This window comes from Acomys minous (assembly GCF_964271855.1).
Source record: "Acomys minous genome assembly, chromosome: 1".
NCBI lineage: Eukaryota > Metazoa > Chordata > Mammalia > Rodentia > Muridae > Acomys > Acomys minous.
Genome location: NC_140483.1, coordinates 70,904,987 through 70,918,517, shown reverse-complemented (window position 1 = coordinate 70,918,517; position 13,531 = coordinate 70,904,987). Strand labels below are relative to the sequence as shown.

Below are 13,531 nucleotides of genomic sequence, written 5' to 3'. Positions count from 1 at the left end.
TGTGCTTGGTGAGTGGCAAGTACTGGTAAGTATCTGCTGCTGACTATAACGACTAAAATCACATCAAAATGTTCACCATTCCCACAGTCTGCTTTGAGCACTGAATGGGTCAAGATGCATTCCACTGTAAAAGGCAGACATGAGGGGCCACCTGTGAGGTGAAAGGGCAAAGATGTGCCTTGTTATCCATGCTGGATCCTGGGCTTGGGGAGGGGACAGAGTGCCACCAGACTGTCTGCTGGTCTTTCCCTCTTTTTCCCCCATTTCTACTTTTCTGCTTTGCTCTTCTGACATATCTGCTTGTTAGCAGCAGGCCTGGGCTAGTCATCTCTCTCCCAGTGCACCAGCTGCTCATCTTATTGTTCTGACCAAATAGGCAAGGAGGAAGGCTTATCCTGCCTCACAGCTGACCCTACCTTGATAGCGCATCCATTTCTTCATTGGCACTGGAGCCTAGTTCTTCTGGATTCCAGCATATACAAAAGATCAGCTGAGACACCCAGCCTTGTGCGACTGAGAAACTACTAGATTCTTGATCTTTATGTTCACATCTAGGCATTGTTCGATTAGTTGGAATATAGCCTGTAAATATATATATATATATATATATATATATATATATATATATATATATATATATATGAGAGAGAGAGAGAGAGAGATTTCATAAGTTCTGTGACTCTAGAGAACCCTGAATAATACAATCTATAAGCCCCCAAGGTTCACCCCCAGTGTCATATTCCTTCAAAAAGGCTTCACCTCCTACAGATTCCATACCCTTCCAAAATAGCATCCCTAGCTCAAAACCAAGTATTCAAACATTTGGCCTGAATGAATAAGGGTCCCAAACACTGAGGTGTCAAAGGGGAGGGCCAGGGATGAGAAATAAAGAAGAGGTGAGTCGCTGACTTATTTACCTAGAACTGTGTCTCTAGAAGCAGTAGGAAGTGAGACAGGTAAAATATCATATTTACAAATTAAGAGAAAGATAAGGAGAGAGGGATACGGGATTACAGAAAATAAGTAAATTTAAATGAATATGTATAAAAGTGTCAAAAGGAAGTCTGTTATAACAAAATACCTGGGTCTTTATTTAGCTCATAATTTTGAAGGTTAGAAGTATAAGATTCAGTAGGCCCATCTGTGCTGTCGCTTGTGAGGGCCACAATTACCACATGGCAGATGGCATTGTGACAAGAGGATATGCAAAAAAAAGACATTTTTTAAAATCCTGAGAACATAAGGTGAGAGACATAGGGGGAAAAGGGTTGCCCTGGCACCGAAACAGCGCCTGTCACCAGAGCTGTAGTATTTTAAATGAGAAATGTCCCCTATAGACTCATGTATTGAACGCTTGGTCTACAGTTGGTAAGACTGCTTATGGGGAAGTTATAAATGTAATGACTTATATGAGAGATGTCCCCCTTAAGGTCATGTGTTTGAACATCCAATCTGCAGTTAGCAATGCTGTTTGGGAAGGTTGTGAAGCCTTTAGGAGGTAGAGCCTGGCTGGAGGAAGTATTTCACTGGGGTCTGGCTGTGAGCTTTATAGCCTGGCCCCACTTCCTGCTCTTGTGCTCTGGTTCCTGTGTGTGTATGAAATGTGAGCAGCCAACATCCTACCCTACCACCCTGCTGCCATGCCTTCCTCGCTTGTCTTCTGTGACCACAGACCTAAATAAACTCTTCTTTCTTTAAGTGACTATTGTTCATGGTTTATGACAACAACAGAAAAGAGACAAGGGAACTTTAAGCTAGTACTAACTCCAAGAGACAGAAGCACCTATTTGTTCTCAAATAAATGGGTTTTGTGGTTGTTGTTGTTGTTGTTGTTGTTGTTGTTGTTGTTGTTGTTGTTTTGTGATACTTACTGTGCTCTCTAAAGCTTGGAGAAGAAAAGACAACTATGTCAGAAGAGTAGGAAGCCCTGCAGACTTTAGAGATGAAGGTTGTTTTTAAAGAAAAAAAGAGAAGATATGAGTTGCAGAAGCACCAGGGAAAGGTAATACAAGCTGATTAAGTTGTCAGATTTCCCTTGAAAAAATACTAGTTGATCCTCAAATTTTGTGAGAATATATGGATACAGTAGAAGAGTACCACAAGGCATCATTTTCCACTTATGCAAACTTCCATTGCCTTCCAGTCTTCAGGTTGCACCTGGAAACAAGAGGTCAGCACCTCTCATCTGAAATAGAGAACACTACCTCAAAGGGGATGAGTACAGTTCTCGAAAGTCTTCTCAGTCCCCGCAAGAGCATGCCTGGCTCCAGAATCTTTTCCACATGCTGTTTTATTTTCTCTTTTGCACATGTTTCCATCATGATAAAAATCCCCCACTCTGTGATGCAGCCACATGTCTCTCAGAGGCAGAACTGAAAAACAAACATATGTATACACATGTGCAAATAACACATCCCATTCCGAAGTAATCGCAGAAAAAAAAATAAAAACTAGTACAGAGTTTGCCATGCAAGCACGAGGACCTGAGTTCCATCTCCAGAAAATGTGTAACAAACCCTGGCACACTGATCCTCACTTGTAATCCCAGCACTACTGCGGCAGACACAGAAGGACACCTGGGGCTCACTGACCAGTGACCTGTTGCCTGACCAGTTGGATGGTGCCTAAGGAATAACACTTAAAGTTTACCTCTGGCCTCCACACACATGCACATGTTTGTGCAGACACACAAGCACGAGAGAGAGAGAGAGAGAGAGAGAGAGAGAGAGAGAGAGAGAGAGAGAGAGAGAAAGGGGAGAAACAGAGACAGAGACACAGAGAGACAGAGAGAAAGAGAGAGATGCACATGAACACACACATGTATACCACACACAGAGATAGATGCACCTGGAGAGGGGGGGGCTGAAACACAGAGAGAGAGAGAGAGAGAGAGAGAGAGAGAGAGAGAGAGAGAGAGAGAACAGCCCCTACCCTCTACCTATCAAGATGACAGCATTGGAAAGAAAACCATGGTTGATATCCCCATGACTACCAGTCTATGGATTAGTTGTTCCTTTGCTGTGATAAAACTCTGACCAAACCCACTTAAGGAAGAAAGGGTTTGTTTGGGCTCACAATTCCAGAAGGGTATAGGCTGTCACTACTCTAAAGGCAGTGTGACTTGGACAATGGAGCCAATAAATGAGGCCAACTAAAGTCTCAGGCAATAGCCAACGTTATTCAGAGCATCAGACAATGTATACTCTGCAGGTTAAAAGGAATCACATGAGTAAAGTGTCCAATCACAAAGACAAGCAGCACACGAGAACTGAGCTGCACTTGGAAAAAAAAAACATGTTTCCGTAGAGACACATAAACAAATAACGATAGCTGGTTATAACGGATAATCTGAAGTGAGTCATCCTATCTGCTACACGTGAGAAAAGCACAAAAACACATCCCAAGAACGATTCCGTGATTTGAAGAAGCAGAGGTTATAAGACTTGTGTCTTATTTTCCTGGCGTTTTCGCAAAAGCACTCAGAAGTCTCCTCACACAACTTCATTCCTGGACTGTGTTCCAACGAGAGGCCACATGTGTGGGCTATCCAACTGTCAAGAGAAAGCATCACGGAGGAGCAGGAAGCTGGCTGGTCACGTTTTCATACACAGGAGGAAGCATCACGGAGGAGCAGGAAGCTGGCTGGTCACGTTTTCATACACTGGAGGCAGAAAAAGACAGGAAGTGGTGCTGGGATAGAAAACTCCAAAGCCTGTTCCCAATGATGTGCTTTTCCCTGGCAAGGCTCCACCTCCTACAGCCTTCCCAAACATCATCACCAAATGGGGACTGAGTATGCAGCACAGGACCTTCAGGGGGGCATCTCTCATGAAAATTATCACAGTTTCATGCCAACAATTCTCTAATAATAAAGAAAGTATGAAGAAACAAAAACTATTATTTTCTGTGGGAGCATTTGTGACCTTATTGAGAAGATGATTTTAAAATATGAAACAATTTTTAAAGTACATGAGACAGTACTGATGCTCTTCAGTCAAGTGCTAGTTTTTATTATGCCCCTTAGCTGAGCTAGGAATGACAAAAAAGAAGTGAGGCCCACCAGGCTGGGGCAGTCTTAGGGTTTGTAACTAAATGGCAAATATAAGAGGACCCGAAAAAAGAAAAGTAAGGGGGGATGGAGGGAAAAGGAAAGAAGAAGCTGCTGAAGTTGAAATGACAAAAGAAAGCGAAGTTCAGAGTAGATAACTTTACCACAAAATTATCTGCCTTTGGCTCCGTGGGCCAGAGTGATTGCTGTGCAAATGTGAAGGCCTGAGTTCAAATGCCCAACACTCAAATAAAAAGCCAGAGATGTCCGAACATACCTGTAACCAAAAGACTGGGGCCAGACACAAGTAGATCCTGGAGTCCCATGCTAGGCAGCCCAGCTGAAGATGTGTTTTTTGTCAGTGAGAGATTCTACCTCATGGGCAGCGTGTGCAGAGAAATAGAGGAAGACACTCGATTCCCCACCCTAGCCTCTGCAGGTACTCCCACCCACATACTCACACACAAGAAATAACACACACACATGCACAGAGAGAGAGAGAGAGAGAGAGAGAGAGAGAGAGAGAGAGGATGGTGGAAGAGGAAGAAAACTAATAGAACGAGATAAATATTCCCTTTCTCAGTAGCTTCAGGGAGTCGTTTTCCCAGAATTTAAGGATGTATCCCTGTCATTTTGATGTTAAAAGGTGCTGCTTTGAGGAAGCAGATGGTCTTGGTGTGGCAGAAATAATCGCTATAGCAAATCATGGATCCATACAGAGCCTTCAGTTAATACCAACTCTGACACGCCCTTTTGTTGCTCTTCCCCGACTGACCACACCAGAGTTGTTCACTGCAGCTTCTGCCGTCAGAATCAGCCTTAAGTTAACATTCTGGTCATTACTCCCCAATAATTCCTTGAACACTCTATCGACGTGTCCGTTATTAACCATCTGCTGCGTCCTGGCACTTCTGAAGCTCTTTACTGCTGGCACTTACCCAAGTTAATGTGGCCATTTAGACAGCCAGGTTTTCACACATTTCCAAACACCACCACCCCACCTCACAGGAATAACATTTTGTCACTCACTACTAAAGTGTTTAGCACCACCTATTCACTGTTCATGTTTATAACCTCTCCCGGAAAAAAATGGCTAACTGCTCTAAGGCAGAGGGAAACAAGATGATGGCTTTTTTTTTTTTTTTTTTTTTTTTTAGATGACAGCAGGTTGAAAGTCAGACATTATAAAGAGAGGAAGAATGGTTTGGGGTTCCTCAGAACAGTGGTTCTCAACCTGTGAGCTGTGACCCATTGGGGGTCAAACAAAATGGCGTCGATGGAAGAAGAGGCAGCAGGGCAGGGATGGGGCAGAACTTAGTCAGTGGACTCTGCTGACTCTGCCTGAGCAGCTTTGAAGGAGCCGCTTCAAATGCCTTTTCAAGAATCCCCTCTTCTTCCTGGGACTGAACACACAGCTCAGCCCAGCGTGCAAGAAGCCCTAGGTTCCATCTCCAACACTGCATAAACCATGAACCAAGCTGGCCATGTACAACTGCAACCCACACTGAGGAGGGGAAGGCAGGATGGTGAGTGGTAATTCACAGTCAACACTGGGTACATAGTGAGTAAGGAAAACCTGAGATGTATAAGTTGTTGTGGGGGGGGGGAGAGACAGAGACAGAGAGAGACAGAGAGAGACAGAGAGAGAGAGAATATGTCCCTCCTTGCCCTTATGTCATCCTGGAAATATAGGAGGCTGAAGAGAGGGAGGCAAAAGAAAAAAAAGAAAAGAAAGAGGCAATAACCTGGCTAGGTTATTTTTTCTGAAACACTTCAGTGCATTATCTATGACTTGGCTATATTGGCCTTAAGGATCCTAGGTTGTTGACAACCCAGAAAAACACACTTTAGCCATGAGTAAACACATGACGTTCCACACGCAGCATATTTTGTCTATTCCACTTTCTTCAGTTATTGACAATCCATGTCCATAAAAATCAATGCCTCCATCTCGGGAACAAAACAACTTACTGGCCTCATCTTACAGAGTAAATCAAATTACAGGGGCAGTATTTACCCACTTCAGCGAATAAAATGATTAAACATCTTAGGCACACAATTTGCCTACAAAGAATGTAATTTCAGCTAAAGAAGCAGGGTATGATGCACTGGCCAGTGTTTGATATGCTAATGATGCCAATAATCTAATATGAATTTGTTATTAATGTCAGCTAACATTTACTGAGCCTTTATTATTACTAGCCAGTGTGCTAAGCACTGGCATTAGCAGCAGCCCTGTGAGGGAGGCAATTATCTACCTTCATAAACAAGGACCGGGGCCAGAGGAAATCCCCACTGTGTTTATTAAAGTTAATGTACAAAATTATTGCTTTCTGTAGAGATGTCCCTGGCAGTCAAGAGAGTCAAATTCATGTCAGAACACAGGGCATGTGATGGGCTGGGGTATGGGCTCGGGAGGTATAGTGCTTACAGTACAAAGCAGGAACACGAGCGCCAAAGCCCACATTAAAAAATAAAAATAAAAAATAAAAAAAAAACCTGAGCCTGGCAGCACATGTGCGCAATGCCAGCTGTGGGAGGGCAAACACAGAACCCCAAGGCTTGCCAGCCAAACATTCTAACGAAATTATCGTGACCTTGGTGAAATAAGAGACCCTATCTCAGAAAACAAGGCGACAGCCCCTGAAGGTTGACAGCTGAAACTGTCCTCTGGCCAACACACGTGCATCCTTGCACACATGAACACACAAAGGTCTTTTGTGTTTTGAAGAGACAGCAGTCAAACACATGATAATGAAGGACCCATAATGGAATGAAAGCGTGTCAGTGGAACTTATTTGGGGGACATAATGGCCATAGGAGCACCTTTTGGATAAATAACTTAAAAGGCTGTAACAACACATCTCCCATTGTTGAAATGCCTCTGTGGTCAAGGGAAATGGGCCCTCAAACCATCCACACAGTAACACAGGAATCAGGTTTTGTCGAAACCCAGTCATACAACAGAATTACAGGTGCTTTGTGGTATTTTTTCACTTTCCTTTACTATTTTTCATCGCTTTCTCAATGAGAAAATCCATCTTCATCAATTCTGAGGTCTTGAAGAAAAACTTGCAAGAGCCCCAACCTAGAGGCTCAGACCCAGAGGGAGCTGTCTGCAAACCTGGAAGAGACTTAGGATTGTAACTTGATAAGAAATACGATGAGCCTGGATGGGGCCCCTGATCACCACACATTACCTGATTGATTCTGAGTTTCAGTTACCTTTTCAAAGAGCAAGCCCAGAATGGTGACTCACTGTAATCCCAGAGCTTGAAAGCCTGAGGTCAGAGGATTGCAAAGGAAAAAAAAAACCAATAAAACAGAAGTCATAAAAATATCTAAGTCACTTTGTTGCTTTGTTGACTGTGTAAGCACCTCTGCAGAAATTCAGCTATTCTAAAGAGACATCTGTACTCCATCTCCGTGACTATCAGACTATTGCAACAACAGACCCTCAAGAAACTGGAGTTACCCCAGGATTCCCTTGCTGGTAGAAGGAAATGCTGAAGCCTGGTGCCAGGTAAAGAGAGCTTGTTTCATTTAAAAAAAAAATGACAACCACCACCCTGAGTATGAAACTGAGACAAATAGGCATTGGTGGGAGGACCACTCCTTGGTCAGGATTATTTGACTTTACATGCCTCTTGCCTTTTATTATCCCTAAAACTCATGCCAGGACCATGAAAACTGTCTTATAGGGGCCACTGGATCTGTTTCTGTTCCCAATGTAAGTATTGTGTATAAATCCACCCCACACACCACTCACACCGCCCCTATTATTTTTGTCTCTGATTTACAGAGGATGCATGGCTGATCCTGGCTCATCTAGGCTGCCAGAGTCTAGGCTGTTACTGTAACAACTCTGATAATAGTATGTGCACAAATGTATGTAAAACCCTCGGCAAGAACCTGGCACCTACCGAACAGTCAGTGCCCGATATTATTTTTCCTCTTGTAAGTAATCACTCCTTAAACAAAACAGTTGCTGGGACAAATACCCTTGTGAACATCAGTCACGTGGGAATGTGGCAGAGCCAACTTCCCCTTGACTTTCATGCTAAAAGACTCAAAGAGTAAGACAATCCCCTTAAAAGCCTCACATTGACGGGCGGTGGATCAATTTGCTCAGGTCTGTTCTTAAGACAGAATGGTGGAAAATGGATCCTGTAACGTAAGGAAAAATACAATATTGTATCTCACCCCAGGTGAGGAGACAAGAGGCCTCCACAGAGAGGCTTCTACACAGTCCGTCTCAGCTTGGGAACAAAGCTGGCCGACGGATTTAGCCATCAAGAAATTATAGTAGCTCTACTGTTGGTTTTGTAACTTTTTTGTTCAATATTAACACATTCACTACAGGAACTAACTTTTTAAGTTACAATAAAAAATAGTTTTTAAAAAATCATTGGATTAGAGAGATGGCTACGTGGCTAAAAGCACTGGATGCTCTTCCAGAGGACATGAGCTCAGCTGCTAGCACCTTCATGATAGCTCACAGCCATCTAAGTCCTAGGATTGGACATTCTCTCTGGTCTCCACAGGCACCAAGCAAGAACATGGTGTGCATACTTACATATATGAGGCAAAACGCTTATGCACATAAAACAAAAATAAATAAATATTTTTAAAAAATAAAACCATTCACAATCCCAGAGGTTCAGCTGTTGGCACTTTGATGTATTGGCTAGTCATAATTCTATCTTCACTGTTCTTGGTTTTCTTTTAGACAAAAAAAAAAAAAAGAAAGAAAGAAATCTCCCAAAGAGTTGCATTGTATATTACCTCCACCTTCTTTTTTTTTTTTTAAGATTTATTTTGCCAGATGTGGTGGCACATGCCTGTAATCTCAGCACTCAGAGAGGCAGAGGCAGGTGAATCAATGTGAGTTCAAGGCCAGCCTGGTCTACAAATCGAGTCCAGGAAAGCCAAGGCCACACAAAGAAACCCTGTTTCAAAAATACCAAAACCAAAAAGAAAAGAAAAGAAAGCAAGGAAGGAAGAAGTGTGTGTGTGTGTGTGTGTGTGTGTGTGTGTGTGTGTGTGTGTGTGTGTGATGACATGCATGTGAATGTTTACAGGCCAGAAGGCAAGCTCAGAGGTTGCTCCTAGGACAGCATCCACCTTTGTTTTGGAACAGAGTCCTTAACTGGCCTGGAACTAAATATGTAGGCTCCTCTGGCTGCCAGCAAGCCCAAGAACCATTTGCCTCCTTCAGCTCAGCACTGAGCTTACAGGCCTGCACAACTAAACCCAGTTCTGTCACCCTTCCCCCCGTCCACCCTCACCCCCACCCCCCGTGCCATGCATTCTGGGGTGTTGTACTCAGGTCCTCATTCTTTCAAGGCAAATGCCGATTTAGCTAGCACCCCAAGACCCATGCCCACACCATGGCTCTTAATTCAACCTTTTTAATATAAAAGTCATCTTGTTATAATGAGCTCACAAATAAAGGCGTCACATATGTAGATTAGCAAAGCTGCTCAAACACTTTGTCCTAAACTCTATACATCTCAATGAACTTCTCTACAGTGGGAATAAACATTCTGAAGCTGCGGGCCTTCACTTTGGAATTTATGCTTTTATTATTAGTTATACGTCCATGCAATTATCCACAACAAATAAAAAAATGACAGAAGTTAAAACTAGAAAAACAATTAGCTTTATATCATCTTTACAACTCCTGTGTCGTTTACCTGCATTCCTGTTCGGCTTTCTAAATGTTACACTGTCATTCATACATTTGTTTGTTTGTATGCATGTACACATTGTAAGATGGATCTAAATATAAGGGAAAGTGTGATTACTATTCTTTTATTTCTGAGATTGGGTTTCCTCCCTTCATATCATGCATTCTAAGCCCATCTATTTTCCTACAGAGTTTGTGGTTTCATTTTCTCTTAGAGCTGAATAGCATTCCATTTTACATGTGTACCATATTTTCATTGTCCCTTCATTCATGTGTTTTAAATGAAAACATCTTTTTTTCCTTTAGAGCCCTGTTATGCCATTTCTGATAGGCTGTTGTGGATCTGTTTAATAGTCTTGAGGCCTTTTTTCCTAAAAAGCTCACCCTTGAGGGGAATTATATGTCAGCTCCTTTCATGAATAAGAATGATGTTTCTCTTTTTCCTTTATGGAGCAACAAGGTTTTAAGTAAGTGCCTAGTTTTGTGTTGGGTCACATTCAGAGACACCCTTGACTATAGGCTCAGCAGAGCCACATGCACAGGTATAACTGAGGAGAATTTTTTTAAAAAAAAAAGCTTACCGATTTTATGTCAAGCATAGAGAAAGAGAAAGTACATAAACAGATGTGTAACATACTTGTGCTTTTACATTTTCACTGTGATAGAGGAAAATCAGAAGAAATAAGGCCAAAGGAGTTTCCTAAAGAGTAATAGTGAATACAAAGTCTAAGCTATGAGACCAGAGAGCTGGCTTGCTGTTCTTGAAGTGGCCAGCCCCACAGAAAACCCAAACATAAACTCATTGGGTCCTGGGAGTTTCTTCAGGAACCTCCTTGCCGCCTCTCCCACCCCTTAGTCCACACTGAATTGTACTCTCAGAAGGAAGCAACAAAAAGTAACTCAAGAGACCCTTTGTATCAGCAACTGATAGCTCCCTGCGGCAGCAGCCTCCAGCCTGGACCCCTCCCACCTCAACCACAGCACACACTGGTCCATTCGTACCAACTCTTAAGAGAATACTAGCCAGGAAAAGAGGGTCTCCGTAAGTGCCTCAAGAATGCATATGGTAGCCAAACATTAGGCAAAGTGTAGAGAGTCTTGTGAGAAAGTGGGGGGAAGGAAAAAAGGACCCAGAGGTGACAGGAGCTCCACAAGAAGACCAAAAAAACCAACTAACCAAGGCCCAGAGGGGCTTGCTGAGACTGAAGTGCCAACACAGAACCATGCATGGACTGGACTTAGGCCCCCCACATAGATGTAGCCAACAGGGAGCTCCATCTTCATGTGGGTCTTCTAGTAAAGGAAGCAGGGATTGTCTCTTACATGGGTCCTGTTGCTTGCTTTTATTTATCACTTTCCCCTAGTGTGACTTACCGGGCCACAAGGAAAGAGAACTCAATCAGTCATGATGCTACTTGATTAGCTTTGGCCAGGGTTGGGGGAGGCAGAGGGGGCTTCTGTTTTCTGAGGAGTAGGGTGGGATTGGGAGGAGAGGAGGGAAGGAGTTACAACTGGGATGTAAAGTGAATAAACAAATATTTTTTAAACTCATGTGAAATCCCACCTTAGCCATCCCCAAGACTACCAAGGTCCAACACCCTGTTGGCTCCAAGTGAGAAAAAACGTGAAACACAAATACAGAGGTTGAAGCCTGATTAGCTGATTCTGCTCCAAATATGAGTAAAGGGAACATCATTTGCTACAAGTAGAGAACAAACAAGGCAGCATTTAGGGCATCTTCTAAAAGTCATTTATGGGGTTTTGTCAGGGACTTAGGGTATTTTTTTTATATAATTAGGGGATTTCCTTGTCTCCTAAGTCATTACATCAGCACACACAGCTAGATTACTGAATCGAGTACTACCAGGTAGTACTACCTCTGTGGCGGTTAGTCCCAACTTGGTGGCACTATTGTGGGAGGTGTAGGACATGCAGCCTTGCAGGAGGAAGTACGTCACTCGGGGTGGGCTTTCAGAATATAAAGCCTCAGGCTACTTTCAATTCTCTCTCTGCTTGATGCTCACAGTTAAGATGTGGCCCTCTCAGCATCCTGTTCTCAGCCACAGTGCCTGCTGTTTCCTGTTATCTTTCGCCATCATTGTGGACTTTTATCCCTCTCAGAGTGTAAGCCCAAATAAACTTCACAAACTCTATAAGCGGCTTTCGAACACAGTTTCTATCATTTACTTTTCTAAGTAATTAATACAGACTCCTACTTGGAAACATGCTACTATCAAAGAATAACGCAGCAAAGGAAAACTATTCATGGGAGCTAAGCTCAGTCGGTGACATGCTTGTCATCCAAGCACAATGGCATGACCTGAGTTCATTTCCTAAGACCCACATACCCTGGGAATCCCAATGCTAGGAAAATGGAATTTGGTGGATCCTTGGCTCTTGCTGACCAAACAGCATAGACTGCCTACCTGGAAAGACTCGGGGCAGTGAAAGACCCTGTCTCAAGGAACCCAAGGTGGACAGTACCTGAGGAGTGCCTTCCAAGGTTAACCTCTGACCACGTCATGCAGACACACACACACATATCCACCTACAGACACAAGTGTACTTGCAAATACATGCACACACAAACACAAAGAGAAAAATAAAAGAGAACGAGGTCGTCTTAGTTACTCTTTTCTTGCTGTGATAAATCACCATGGCCAAGGCAGTTTATGGAAGGAAGAGTTTATTTGGGGGCTTACAGTTCTAGAGGAATAAGAATCCATTACCTTCAGTGGGGCAAAGGGCAGAACATGACAGCTGGAGCAGCAGCTGAGAGCCAGCGTCTCAAATCACAAATTGAAAGCAGAGAGGGTGAAATGGAAATGCTATGTGGCTTTTGAACCCTCAAAGCCCACTCCCAGTGGCACATTTCTTCTGCTAATACTACATCCCCTAAGCCTACCCAAACAGCACCAGCAGCCAGAGACTGAGTTCTCAAACATCTGACATTGTGGGGGCGAGCCCATTCAAACTGCAACACAGGTGTGGACCGCTTAATCACCAGATGTTTGTTGATTTTGTGTCAAACATATTTTCTATCTTTTTATTAATTTATTCATATTACATCTCAATGGTTATCCCCTCCCTTGTATCTTCCCATTCCTCCCTCCCTCCCATTTTCCCCTTACTCCCCTCCCCTATGACTGTGACTGAGGGGGACTTCCTCCCCCTGTATATGCTCATAGGGTATCAAGTCAAACACATTTTTAAAGCCTTCACTATCTGTGGCTCTTTACTTTTTCTGGCTTATTGCATGGGTTTTTTTGGACACAAACTCTGGTCCTTTTGCTTGCATTGCAAGTGCTTTTAGCTGATGAGCCATCTTTCTAGACCTCACTATTTTTATTTGCTTACGCAGTTTCCGGGATGCAGTGATGGAAGGCCAAAAGACAAAGAGAAACCTTTGCATGGAGAAGGTAGAGCTTCAGATGACAGAGTACCGCACAGCAGTTATTGCTCCTAGCAGGGCATAGAGTTGTCCTTTCATTGTCTTTTAAACCTCCTCCTCCTCCTTGTTGTCTGTGGGAAATTAGAAGATCATTATTATTGGCAAGACACCTGCTCCACATAAAGAGCCTGAGGTTTGCAGCAATCAGCAATGAGAGGAGCCTTGTAATTGGCTCATAAGAATGGCAAGGTGTAGAAAGCAGTTAAGGCTTTTCCAATTCACGTGTGCCATTAGTGGGAACTCATTAGAGATATAAGCAAAGTAAAGTGTAAATAAAGACTCCCATTCTCTGTAATTACAACTGCATATTTACTCCCTGCTTCCAGGTTTCAGCTGAAAATCT

At 43.1% G+C, this 13,531-nt stretch overlaps 1 long non-coding RNA gene across 1 annotated transcript; it reads right to left on the bottom strand.

Annotated features, from left to right (window-relative positions):
- Positions 1-438: 438 nt before the first annotated feature.
- On the bottom strand, positions 439-13,215 carry LOC311593493. Its single transcript, XR_014777726.1, has 4 exons — positions 13,095-13,215; positions 7,274-7,329; positions 2,205-2,372; positions 439-582 (listed from the first exon to the last, which is right to left on the bottom strand). It is a non-coding gene; the product is annotated as an uncharacterized lncRNA (long non-coding RNA).
- Positions 13,216-13,531: the final 316 nt, after the last annotated feature.